This window comes from Nesoenas mayeri (genome assembly GCF_963082525.1).
Source record: "Nesoenas mayeri genome assembly, chromosome: 17".
Taxonomy (NCBI): Eukaryota; Metazoa; Chordata; class Aves; order Columbiformes; family Columbidae; genus Nesoenas; species Nesoenas mayeri.
Genome location: NC_137565.1, coordinates 910,347 through 924,519, shown reverse-complemented (window position 1 = coordinate 924,519; position 14,173 = coordinate 910,347).

Genomic DNA, 14,173 nt, shown 5'->3' with positions numbered 1-14,173 from the left:
CTTCACAATGAACAAAAGTCTGATTAATTATTAATTGCCTGCCAGCTAATTAGCATTCCCTTGGGCAGCTGTCTACAGAATGCCTTATATTTCCAACCCACCCCGGGCCAACTTCATCTATGCAAATGGCTTTGGATCAGAGTTAGCAACTGATTTGTTGCCTGAAACAAGTTGCTCCCCTCCCCTCTCCCCATCTCCTCCTGTCACCCCCTCTTTCCTCCACCCAGGGACTCGAGCTCATTACAGCGTCAGCTGAGCAGAAAACATCCCTTGCTGACAAATCTCTTTCCCGTTCTGGTGCAAGTGGTGCATTTCTGAGGGAGCCGGACACCTCCCAGCACCAGCCCCGTGTGTGACAAGGACGGCTGTGGTTCCCAGCCCCGTGTGTGACAGGGACGGCTGCGGTGCCCAGCCCCGTGTGTGACAGGGATGGCTGTGGTTCCCAGCCCCGTGTGTGACAGGGACGGCTGCGGTGCCCAGCCCCGTGTGTGACAAGGATGGCTGTGGTTCCCAGCCCCGTGTGTGACAGGGACGGCTGCGGTGCCCAGCCCCATGTGTGACAGGGACGGCTGTGGTTCCCAGCCCCGTGTGTGACAAGGACGGCTGCGGTGCCCAGCCCCGTGTGTGACAGGGATGGCTGTGGTTCCCAGCCCCGTGTGTGACAGGGACGGCTGCGGTGCCCAGCCCTGGCACACGCAGGTTTGGGGGGAGCAGCTCAGCACGGATCAGCTCCAGAAGCAGGGACAAAATTTTGGCTTTAGAATCGAAGGCAGCATTCAGGGAATCGGGCATCAGCTAATGCTTGCGTTCAGCTCCTATTAGCGTTAATGGGACTTACGCACATGCATCAAGGGCAAGCAGACCGCTTTACGAGAGCAAAAGCATAAATTACAGCTAAGTACAGGCAGAGCAAGCAGAGCATCTCCACATTCTACCATGTGAAGATGCACTTTCCATTTTAAGAACTTATCAGCTTTTTTTGTTGTTGTTTAAATGGAGCAAGCCAATGCGGTTGGTGAGCATGGAAGTACCTCACCTTACCGTTCCGCTGCTCTGCACAGGTTGTCCACAAACCTACACGGACTAGGACACAAGGGTTTGCTATTTTCCCCGGGAACTTCACCCAGCCACTGTATTTTGCGCCTGACACCTGAGTGTACCCATCACTCAAACTCATCAGGTGAATTAGGAGAGCTCAGCAGGAAAGCACGCAAAGTTTATAAGGGAAGAGGGTGATGGAAGCAAGGATCAGCTGCAGAGTGGTCTCAGGTCTCAACTCTGACCATCGGCAAGCAGGTGTCCCAGAGAAGGTGAGGGGACCGTAATGCAGCGATGGTAACGGACATCTCTCTGGGAACTTCACCAGAGCTCAGGCTGACACTGCAGCTGCAGAGATCCGAGATCACGACCCCACAGCCCAGGCCGGCGCTGGGAGCTGCCGTGGGGAGCAGAGCCCTCACTGGCGGCAGCACAGCACCATTGCGCCACATGGCAGCTTCCTGGGCTGCTCACACATTTTTCCAGAGCAAGGCGTCCTGCGTCTAAGACCGCGTGTCCTGGCTGCTACTGCAACATAAACATCATAAATGGACTGTTTTCCCACCCCAAAGCCAAAAGATCAGTGCTGATGCAGCAAGACAATTGAGTTGTTTTCAGAGTGAAGGGACATAATCTGTGGGAAGTTCTTTGTTTTTAGGCGAGGAACTTGATCTGCCAAGTAAAAAATCAAAATGCCCCAATTACCACAGTCAAATTCTTATTCTCATCCTACAGGTTTGCCATGTCTGCTGCCCAGCTCTAACACTCCACTGTCCCAGGAAGGCAGCACGTTAGTCAAGCATGAGACCATTAAGTTACATCGCTATAGATATGGGATATAACCCCTTGAAATATATAGGCACTGCAGAGGAGCAGAACGTGGTTTTGTAGCAACCCTGTTAACAGTTCTGCAAAGAACCTGCAGCCACAATGCACAGCTAGATATTTTATTAGACTACATTTTCCTCACGTACATGAGTCATATAAAGTACATAAACTCATGAAGTCCGCCTAAGACTAGCATAAATCAGGGATAACACCACCGAAGCCAAAAGACTTGCACCGGGGTGAAAGTGCCGTAAATCAGAGCCTGATCAGGTACACATTTTCTTTAAGGTAGACAGACCATTAAGTGGCTTACATAGACTCCTTATCACATTACAGTTCTGTAAGGTAAATAACAGTCACCATACACTGTATATAATGAATTGCAGCCTGCAACATACAACAAATGGCCATTTTTCTCAGGGAATCTCTCAGCTCAGAGCTCTGGGACCAAAAATAATGGGCAATATTCTCCAGCATTCATGTGTGACATTCCCATTAGTATTAACAGGAGGTACGTGCCCAAAGTCAGGATGTATTCATCAGCAATCTGAATTGGATATTACTGAGGCTCCCGATGAACGTTCTGGCTTTATCCCCAGCAATGATCCTCCTAGGGAGCAGGCACAGCTCTTTACTCACCTTTGCACAGGGAAACATTTGCAGGGTGGCAGGTCGAACTGGAATCAGAGGTACCGGAACGGAGCTCAGACCGGGGCTCACCGGTGCACGCACTGAGCACCCGCTTCAGCACTCGAAGGCTGGATGGCAGCTGGAGCTTGGAGAGGGTAAAAGAAGTGAAGTGACCACAAAGTCCCAGGGCAGCTCAGCGTTGGAGCTTGTGGAGCCAATGTCTGACCTTACAGCCAAATATTCTGCTATACGCTACCACCTTCCTGCATTTACCCCACCCGTCACCTCAAGGCCTTGAAGTCTCTTTTGATTGCCCTCTGGTGCATGTGTGCACAGCTTTGTTAACAAGAACAAATTGCTTCCTGCCCTGAATTGCACCTAAGAAGAGCCTTAAATTCCTTCAAAACTCAATATACACCACAGCATATGTGCTTCCTAAGAAGGTCATTAGAACATATAGATTGGGGAGAGTGGTGTAGCAGGAGAAAATAAATACAAGAATAAGATGCAGTGGAATCTGTGCAAGAGAAAAGAATTGAGAGACACAGAAGCCAGGGAGCACTGCTGCGTGAAAGAATTCTTTCAAAAAGAAACTGCAGCTGCACGTCTTATCCCAAACCCCCGTGTCCGAAAGTGTGAACTTAGCAGTGCTACTCCTGCCCTACCAGCATAAGGATCTGGCACTATAGGATACCCTATGGAGAGCCAGCGGTGAGACTGACCATTCAGCCTAAAGCATCAGGTCCCAAGATTTTGGAGGTGTTGGCTGTGCAATTTAAAATAAATGTGTTTCGCAAAGACTTTCTTCACTGCAGCAATACAGACCACCTGCAGCTCTAAATGCAAGGGCTTCATCCCGGAGTTACTGGCCTGTAGACAGAGTGCCCAAGAACAGCGCCCATAACTCTGACAAGCTGTAATTAGTGTAATAGAACAATGTAAATAGGATTCTAACTTACAGATGATTGACAGTGATACAACAGAGGGGTCAGGGGAAGCTAAACCAGAAATTCAGCGTGCACCCCCCGAGCAAGGGATTGGAGTGCAACTAAAAATAGAAGGTGAGACTATGTGACAGCTAAATTGCCAGTGGTAGCTTAGCATGGATTCGGTTACATCGCTCAGCGACCCTCAGTGAATTAAATAGATTGAAATGCTAATGATAGAGTGAATTCCCAGTACAGAGGTAGAATAAAGTAGTCAGATTAGGTTTCAGACAAGGTGAGTTCAATGGCAGCAGAGAGATCAGAGTTTGTTTAGATCAAGGTACAAAGGTAATTTGTCTAGATCAGGGCAGAGAGATGTTTCTTTAAAGCTTAGGGGCTCCCCCATGTTAAGTAACATGCTGAGAACAGCACAGACCTGACAAGCTGTTTCAGTGACTGTTATTTTATGTGATTTCTATCAACATTGGAGCATTTTTTACTGGTCTCAATGTACTCCTGATGGCATAGTAATTTATCTCCTAATTAGTTAAATGTGACTCTGATGACAGATATGTGATGGTTCACCTGGGCTGTCACTCAGACTATTTATTTCTTCTCATCAGGTATTCTAAGCAGCATATATCTTGTGTGAAACCATAGCTGTGGTTCACAGGCTCGCTTGGACCACGGCATTGCAGCTTCCCAAGCACGCAGAGGTTCATCCTCACTGCGCCTCCCAAAGCTCAGGAACCGAGATTGCCCCAGAACGGAGGCAGGTCTGATCAGGTGTCTTACCTGCCACTGCACTGACTGAGCCAGGACACCTGCTTAGCGAAATCTAAACCCTAAGCTAACGATCATGCAAAGTGATACCCAGAAAGTACACCAAAAAATAAGAACTGAGCCTGAAACTCCATCCAGGGTTCGGCCGTTTAAGACAACCCCGGGTGCTCTCCAGAGTGGGTATATTGCTACATAAATTCCAACATCAATTTAGCCTTAAACAACTGATCCATCCCTTCTCGTCCAAGGTCACACAGCGAGTCAATGCCATTAGATTAAACCAAAACACAATAAACAAACAAAACCACACAAAAAAACCCACACACCAACCTTGAAATAAGATGCATTATCCTGGCAGTAAGGGCAATTAAAGACCTTATTTGACAAGATAGGGTGCTCACCATCACTTGGAGCTTTAAAAATGAAATTAGGCGTCTCTCTAAAGGATGTGTTTCAATTCACTACCCTTGTAATTCAGGATAGTTATTCTCATAAGAAAGTGACATTGCAACTAGTCATTTGACTATCAGTCAGTGGTGTCATGATACTTCAGTGCTGGTTGTCTGTTTCCACTACAATAAATAAATAAGAATTATGTGTGCTAGTGAAGGAAAAGCAATATAAGCCTGTGTAAGGTGGGGGAGGCGTAACACATCGTGCCCATAGGAGTTTCTTTTGCTGTAGTGCTCATGAAGCTGTGAGCAGGAAATCCAGGCTCTCTGACACCCGTGATTTTGGTCTAAGGACCAGACCTCACCATCTGGTCACTGGGTTAATTACAACATAGGAAAAATACAAGAAAACAAGGTTTTCCAGAGTGCTGATTTGGTGTAGGTTGCTGTGCTGCCATGCCGAGACACAACCAGGAGCAGCTTCGGGCCGGCAGCTGCCCCGCGGGGGTCAGCCCCGCAGCCCCCCAGGCTGGAGCACTCGAATCACGCACCGCACGGGGACGGGCTCAGCCCTGCCTTCCTCCTCACCAACCACAGTTCTTGGTTTAGTCTCAGTGTTACTACAGGAAAAAGACCACGTGGCCAGTATTTTGGAACTGTGCAAGACAGCTTTGGTGACTGGCCATGAGCCACCATCCTCAGCACCAAAGGTTACCAAGAGCCTGGGATCAATTCTCCCCTGCTACACCAGTGAAACCCTGAGTAACTATAGTCCCTCAGGCACAGAGAGGTTGGCAACAGAATCTCAGCCCGTGTGGTTCCAGGCCTAAATGAGATTCAGCAAGTGGAAATAATTCTTGAGAAGCAGAGCCCTGATGTGCTCTCTCCATTCATAGTAACAGCCCACTTCATGCCAAGTGACTCATTACCAGGAGCGGAGGGAACGTGATTCAAGCAGAAAAGTACATGTAATTTGCATAGATTACTTTCCCACTTGGTTTCCGTGCTGTGCAGTAGCAGGGACTGCCTTCAAGATGGGAAAAAAGGATAATCCCTTGAGTAATTCTTTGCTTAAGTATTAAGAGATGACAGACTGAAGAGAGATTTGGATGTGATAGTCTAGAGAGAAACAAACAACCAACCAAAAAACCAAAACCCACCACACCAAAAACCAAACCAACAACGCACTGTGAAGAAGGAAGCCTTGTGTTCCGCTTATTTCCAGTGTCGTGGAAGTGAAATGAAACTGATGTTTGAAGGATGCTTCAAACATCACTTGCCAAGTAGGGCATAAATATTTCTTTGCAACCCACGGAAGTGAGTGCTGGAAGAGAGAAAGAGGAGGTGGCCTCAGGCCCGAGGTGGTTGGGTTTCAGGATTGGTTTTCTCCCCGGCCAGCTGTGCTTGTGTCCTGTTCACCGGTGACGTTCCTCAGCCCTGTGGAACCCACGGGCGGCAGAGCTGGGGCTCACCCCAAACACGAGCCGATCTGCAGACGTGCACCTCGCTCCGGGCACTGCAGCATCCCACGAGATGGAACTCAAAGACAGCCTTCAGTATTCATGTATCGGACCATTAACCTAGAATGAAGATGTATATATATACAATAACTTATAACTCTGCACTGAAACACAGTACTTGCAGTGAGTAGTTTTATAATTCTTTTGCTGCAGCTCTTGCTGGCAGAATCATGATGGGAACAAGCAGCTGGTTCCAGTGAAGCCACAAGGGCAAACCCAAAGTGCTTACATTGTGCACAAATGGTTTAATGCGACAGAGCATGGGGAAAGCAGAAGATCCGTCAGAGAAAATAAACAGGAAAGAAAATATTACTTCAGAACAACTCATCACAAGTAAATTGAGCTTTCCAAATAAGCAACATGCAAACTATTCAGTTTCAAGAGCTTCATCCTGGCTCCAGGCAATGTATGATGCTCCACTTGACAAACAAGCCAGGCTCAAGAAAAACAACCTTGCTAGATTAAGAAAGCAAGGAGCGACTGGAGAGAACTGAAGTGAGACGTGGGTCACCAGATACAGGGCTGGTCTTACTGTAAGAGAACAGCCAGGCTTTGGACGAGCAGATAAGCATACAGACCTGAAACCCACAGAACACTTCCCCATGCTTTGAACCAACTGCAGAGGTGACAATGGTGTATTTTAAGAAGTATGCAGAAGCAAAGTTGTACCTTCTTACAGAACACAAAGCAGACACACAAATCAGCATCCAACTACAAACCCATGGCTTTACTCAGCTTTCCATCTAAGGGTTTATATCTCATGAAGTCTGCTCCCTTTGCCTTACATTTCTAATCCTTCTGCCCCGCGTCTTAGAGGTGGTTACCTACCTATAATTGTACTGCTGCTAAAGAGGAGGCTCAGCTCTGCTCTCCTGGAGGGTGGGACGTGTCCTGCAGGGCTGGGTGAAATTACACCCTCCACAAGGCACTCCCTTCATCGGCCAAGTCATTTTTCTTAACTGCATATAAGAAAACAGCTGGAAAACAAAGAGAAGACAGATAATAGGAGGGCATTGCAAAAATAAACACAATTCAGCAATAACAGAACACAAATTAAATCCCTGTGAAATGTCTGAACCTCAGCTTCACACTTTGATCTGGTTCAAATAGGGATGCATTGTGCGCCTAGGAAAACCAGGAGGGGAGAGCAAATACCCAAGTCTTCCCCCAGCACAGGAGTATTCCCAGTTCCCACAGCCCAGATAGTCCCAGAGTTCCCATTATTATCCTTCTTGTTCTTATCATGTAGTTCAAAGTCCTTTGCTTTCCCACGGCGCTTTGGCTGCGCTCCCAGCGGCACGGGGTGCCTTTGGTTGGGGACAGGGCCCTGTGAGCCCACTCCCAACAAGAAACATCAGCCAGGATCTGGGCACAGAACTGGGACACAAAAGGAGCCACTGCTGCTTGAGAACTTGCTTTTAAATGGAAAAGTGATGCCCATTCTGGGAGACCGTGCTGCAGGAGGGGCCACAGGCGATGAGCCCATTGCTTCCAGCTGGCAAGCAGGGGGTGTGGGCTCTTCAGAGCCAGAGGAGGTTCAGCAGCTCTTGGAGAAATGGTTTGCTAGCAATTTTTTGGTTTTGGTCCCTTTCAGAAGATGGGAAGGAGGAGGTGAAACCAGCAACATGCCCTTGTAAGCGCTGCTACCACCCTAAGGGCTTCTCCACATTAAAGCTGACAGAGCAGCAGCTCTACAGGCTGCGACTGCGGTTTGTGTTTGCACTCTCTATTCTTTAATTACAACAGTTTACAAGACCACTTGCAGCTCTGTCGTGGAAATCAATTCAGATGTCAACGGTTACACTGTGAATGGGCTTAAAGCAAATGGGTAAAGCCATAAACTTGACACCAGAAAGTGTAAATCTCCAAAGAAGGAAGAGTGGGACTTCTGAAGGATGTGACAGGGAGGCTGGTGACCAGACAAGACTCTGGAGAACACCAGCCTCTGGTCACCAAAGAGGCGCATACACAGCGTGTGTGTGCACCCAGCAGGACAGTAGCTCTGTTTTCTTCTGCAATGACAACATGAACACATAACAGTAACAATAACCTTCTTCATAAATAACATTAAACCCTCCAAAACATCAAAACTTTGGCTACTGAGCACTTGCCAGGGTCTTCTGCAAGTGGGCGATGGGTACAAGTGGCAGCAGCTGGAGAGCTCATCTCCAACGGAGACGTCCTCGGGCAGAGCTCCCCGGGGAAACGGGACTCAAAATGTGCTAGGTGGGAGTTTACAAATGGGGAACCGAGGCACAGGAAGATTAATAATAATGATACTTACCATTTCTTTATTGCTTTAAATGGTCCACGCCCTTTACAGACGTTGACCATCACAATACCCTGGGGAGAGCTGACTGACTATTATTATCCTGTTTTTCACAGATGGGGACAAAGAGGCTGAAATGTGGCATTTTCCAGGCCAAATAGCTGACAACCAGTGAACATAATCCTGTGCTTCAAGTCCAGCTGAAGTGCTCCACATGCCTCCCAAAAGAAAATCTTGTAGTAATTCCCTTTCTGACCAGCCTTGTCTTGCTCCTCATAGCTGAAAACACACAGAGCAGCTTTAGCCCCTTTGCAGGAATGGTTGGTTTGAGGTGGCTTCACCCAGCAGGGACAGACAACCCGTCCCCAGCCCTGCCCGCCACCAGTGCTCCCAGTGTGCGCCCTTGCTGGGCTCGGTCCTCATACACATCTTACGGCGACACCAATTTTATTGCTCCAGTGCTTCCCATAACAACATCCTGCTTTTCCCCTGCTTTGCAGCTGAAGGAGGACCACACAGGGCTGGGAATGGGGCTGAGCAATGATTTTTTTAGGAGAATAAATAAAAAGAAGGGAAACAGCTACCAGGCAATGTTGACATAAGACTGAGTGGAAATTAAACAGTTTCTCACTAGCAGAGTGAGCTTCTGGAACAGACCAGGGGGAGCAGCAGTGGGGGGTAAAAATCGAGGACAAAAATACCTATGTAGTTTTAGGATGGATCTTGATCAATCTATAGGGGTGGCTGCCTGGGATGTGTGTGGTCAGAGCTGGTGATGGAGGACGTCTCTGCAGCCTGCGCTCGCCCAGCTTGACAGCACTGAGCTGTTCAGCTCGCACTGCCAAGGGCATTGCTCTGAAGCCACGTTGCTTCTGCTCGCCACACAAACAAAGCTGGCACACCGAAGAAGTTCATAAAGAAAAACGCTTTGCAACACTCAGCTCCAGCTCTGTTCCCGGCACTTGGGGAGTTCGTACTCGCTTCCCTCCTGGGCAGGGGCTGCGTTGGGACAGATCCCCCCTTGCCGAGGCGCTGGCACTCCGGTGCCACACGCTGCCTCTGTCACACCCAACTGCTCCAATGCACTTGGCTCTGCTACTGAAATAAATTACAGCAAGGCTTCCCCATGGTCGGCATGCCCTGCGGACAGGGATCGGAGCCCGTTTTGTCCAGCTCGTGAAGAAGGTTGTAACAACAGCAATAGGAGCTGGTGCAACTGAGGATAATTTCGGGAACTTAAGTTCAAGAAGGCAGACCCTCTGCTCCCTTCCCTGCTTCCCGGGGTGCAGACGCTCCTCTCCTCTCCCCCAGACGGGCGGTGCGGTGGGCACGCTTCCCGGCACAGGGATCAAAGGGACGGGTCAGAGGCCGGGGCCGCCCTCCTGACCCGCGCGGTGAGGCAGCTAAACCCCATCCATCAAAGGGCAGCGCTCGCTTATCACACAGGGAGCGCTCGGGGCTTTGTCTCCATGGGAAGATCGCGTTGGTATCGTTCAGGGTACGAACACAAATTGCTGCGATCCCTCGGGGCCCTTCTTCGCTAGAAAAATGTGAGTCCTTAATGCCCATTAATTAACTCAAAGTAGGCTTTGCGGGAAATGTGTAGTTTTCACATGAATCAGTAGATTATATTAAAGACCAGCTCTGCATATTTTATTTGCTGTATGATTCAGCAAAACTCAAGCATGCACTTAAGTTTAAACATGCACTTAGAGTTCAGGGAAGTCAATGGGAGGCTGCTAGAATGTTTCAGTGAATTGGAACTTATTTAGACTGTGTGTGATTTAGAGACAGGCATCAGCAATCAAAGATTTCCAATACTGTACCTCGTACTGCAGTACCTGAACGTGTCCTCCTTTCCCTTTGGCTGAAAAACTGCTAACATTATGAAAATAAATAAGACTGAAACCTATACAAGGTTCAAGTTTGGCTTGCTTAAAACTCAGTAGAGCTTTGCGGGCATGGCCCGGAGGTGTGTTTTTCTGCAGGTCTAAGTCAGCAGCTCTGCAGTAAGGGCCGATACCCTGGTTTTCTGCTTTCCTGAAAGCTGGTGAACCAGCAGACTGAGCTGCTTTGTGCTGAGAGGCTACAAGGGCCCGCCAGATGTGCTGGAGAGCTTGTGAAACTGTTGTGTGTATTTGGAAAGCACTAGCAGTCTTGGAATGACAAGTTACGGCTATAAAGCTGGGAAGAGCATCTCCTGATCATCTGCACTTCTCTGCCTGGGTAGCAGCAGGCATAAAGCATGAACCACCAGAAGGCATCTCCCGTGGCTCTTTTCTCCTGCCATAAGAAGAGGATCCAGGATCAGATGATCCTTCAGGCTGGGGCTGCGGCTGGGGCGGCAGATGCAAGAGCCCGTTCCCCGTTCTCTCCTGCCCCATGGATCCTGCAGGAGGGCTCCCCTTCCTCCACACCCGCAGCGTCAGCCACCAACCCCTCATGATCTGTCTTTAACCTTAAAACATGGCAGCATCGTGCTGCACTTTTGTGATTCTGTAATCACATCTTCCTACAGACACCCTTTTCATGCAGCTTAAATATTTTACAAATACATGTCTAAGTACAAATCTGCTGCATTAACTCTTATATAGAGGGTACTTATTTTCAGCTAGGTGGCTGGGATTCCTCTAAGTATAATTTACCATGCAGTATGACAGAGCTGGGCTAGAATGCACAGCTTTTACCAGCTAAAATACAATAAAATATGCTGCACCGTGTTTCACAGATGAATCACTTCTAAACCATGCCTTTAAGTATTGTATGTCACTGCAGTTCCTTATTGTAATACTTTGTGAGAGCTAAAGAAAAAGAGAGAGGAATTGCCTTTTAAATCTCCACCAAGCCTACCATGCAGAAGAAATTAGGGACATTTTTTCTTGGAGTCAGATGGGTTATGGAAGAGAAAGCTATACACAACAGGTTTTATTGGGGTGGAGGTGAGGGGAATGTGTTTTCACTTATTTATTTATATTATGTTTTATTAGAAGAACATTCAAGGACCAGCTCCTGAGGGAAACAACACCCCAGCTGTTTAAAGAGCAGCTGCAGTGCAAAGGGTGCAGACAATGATTCCGTCTCAGCCCAGGCTGCCAGGCCACCGGGGTGCAGACCCAGGGGAGCAGAGCTTGCTGATCCCTGCTTTGAATTAGCTCCCAAGAGAAGAGTCAACAGCATGTGGACCAAGCAGAGACGCAGGTCAGGCAAATCATCGGCAGACAGCGAGATGTTCCACACTCAGTAGGTGCCCGATGCTCTGTGCGCTCCCCACGTTGAAGGACAGGACTGCAAAGGGCACAAGCCCACGGCCGTCACAGGCAGCCTGAGGAGCAGACAGTTATTGGGAAATGGCCATGCAGGATCCGTGCCAAAGACTTTTGAACACTTCGCTGTATCTAAAATCCAACTTAAGTATGAAAGACCCAAAGTTATAGAAAGAGAGCAGTAATGATCTCCAACGGGATGTCGTAAGTCTGGCCAAAGGCCTTATATAACTTATGTGATGGGAAGGTCCGCGCTTCATTTCTGCTCCTGAACACATCATCCAGCCGCCGGCCCCCCAGGTTTTCCAGCGTTCCCCGGCTTTCCTGAGGAGGTCCCGGAGCCAAGTGTCCCGTTATCCCTCAGGCTGCTCAAGTCCTTCACAGACCCAAGAGTTTTTCTGTAGATTGCAGCAGGTTGTTTCTAAGCCAGACTCTCCGTGGGCTCTTCTCTCTCTTCTTTGGAGCTACCACTGCAATAACGTAGTAAAGGCAAAGCTGGAATAACAGGGCTGCCACAGCTGGTGGCCACAGCTGCAAGTTTGGGCCAGAACACATCGTTCTTCCTCCTGCAGATGCTTTCTGTTAATAAGAGACTTACTACTGGGATATTTTCTTCTTTGAGGATCTACAGCATGAACCAAAACCAAGGTCAAAGAGAAAGTCTATTTTTTCATTTACCATTTTGGCAGGATAAACAAGAAACCAGGGATGCTTTAGTCCCATCTGACATGAATAAATAATACCCCTGTTATTCACTGCCTGTCGAAAGTTTCATCAAGACACAAGCTCAGGTTTAGAAATAGATCCAAGGGCCATTAAAATGCTGCACAACAGAAGGAAACATGACCTTTGTTGGAGCTGTGCAGGCTGGCGCAAGGGTGTGCGTGCACAGACGCGGTCCCTGCAGGGACAGTTGCTGGAAGTGACCAAGTGACCAAGTGCCAAGTCTCGGTTGTATGCGAGAGCCTTCCAAAGCTCCCCAGACATTTGCACCCAGAACTGTGCCTGCAGGAGGCTGTAACACCCGCTCACACCACTCTCCCCTGAGCATCACCCAGTTCCAGCTCAGCACGTGCCCCGCGGCCCTGCAGTCGCAGTCCCCCCGACACGTGGAGCCGGCGCAGGCTGTGGATCCGCCTGCCCACCACCCCTGCGCCCACCGCGAGACGCTCAGAAAGGCTGAGCCGTGCAAATCTCTGCCCTGTAATCCTGACTCTGCCCAGCCTCTCTTTCAGCCCCAGAGATTTATGTATCCCTTCTGTTTTAAGTAAACTCTCTTCCAAGAGCATGACTGTGAAGGTAAGTTCAGGCATAAACCTGTGTAAATTACCCAGTTTGAGTTCCCCGGGGAAAGGGCTGCTTTCTGCAGTCTCTCCGCCACTCCAGCTCCCCCATATGCTCTGTAATCATTTCCAGCTTCCTTCACGCTCCCGACTCCGGGCTATAACTCAGACTGTCACCCTCTGTGCTGGAGAGGCCTCTTTGGCAGCTGCTCGGCGTGCTGGGGACCAGCGTCCCCGGACCCGTCCCGCCGGAGGGACCCGGTGCCGGTGCCGCGCGGTGGCTTGGTGCAGCGCTGCCCGCCCAGGTGCCCGGACTAGAGCTCCGCATGTAAGACCCCAAAAACAGCGTCCAGGGGACAGACAGCACCTTGCTGCCACGCGCCTGCGGTCGGAGCCCAGCACGGCCCTGACGAGCCCCTCGTTTGCAGGAGCAGCGCAGCGTTCTGCACAAATCCTCCCTGCCCATGGACAGCTTGAGGGCTCCTAAAGACAACACAAACCTGTCTTGGCTTTTTATGTACCTTGTATTGGAAAATCCACATCCATTTGTTTGGGGACAGCGAGCTGCTAGCTCAGGAAGCTTGTGCGGTTTTTAAGACCATCTATTTTACATCTACCTTTTGAGACCGAGTAAAACTTGCCTTTGCAGCAAATGACTTCTATAAAGATCAGAAATGGACCTTGCTTATTGCCTATTGATTTCATGAATGAAGAATGTGCACATGGCACAAGAACTGAGCAATTGCACTATGAACACTTGTATAATTATGGCAGAAGCACACATTAATGAGGGATTGATTATATTTTCCTTAAGTGCAAAGTGCATTTAAAAGGAGAAAGCAGCTCCTAGAGCTTTTGAAGTCAGAGGCTGTTAAACAGCCAGCAGCTGGAAATTTAAAATTCTTTCAGATCAGGTCTCTCGGATCCGTGATCAATAGGGATTAAGACAGACAGGACTTTTCAAAGCCTCTGGCTTTATTAACAAATAGGAAACTGAAATAGTGAGGCACTGCTGGAGACACCTGCGGGATCTCTGGGTTGGGAGGTGGGGAGGGGACACTGTTGCCTTTCCAGGGCTGAGGCAGCCACACGTACTGGCCTGGCACAACCACAGCCACAGGAGCATCGCACCGGGCCGGCACAACCACAGCCACAGGAGCATCACACCGGGCCAGCACAACCACAGCCACAGGAGCATCGCACCGGGCCAGCACAACCACAGCCACAGGAGCATCGCACTG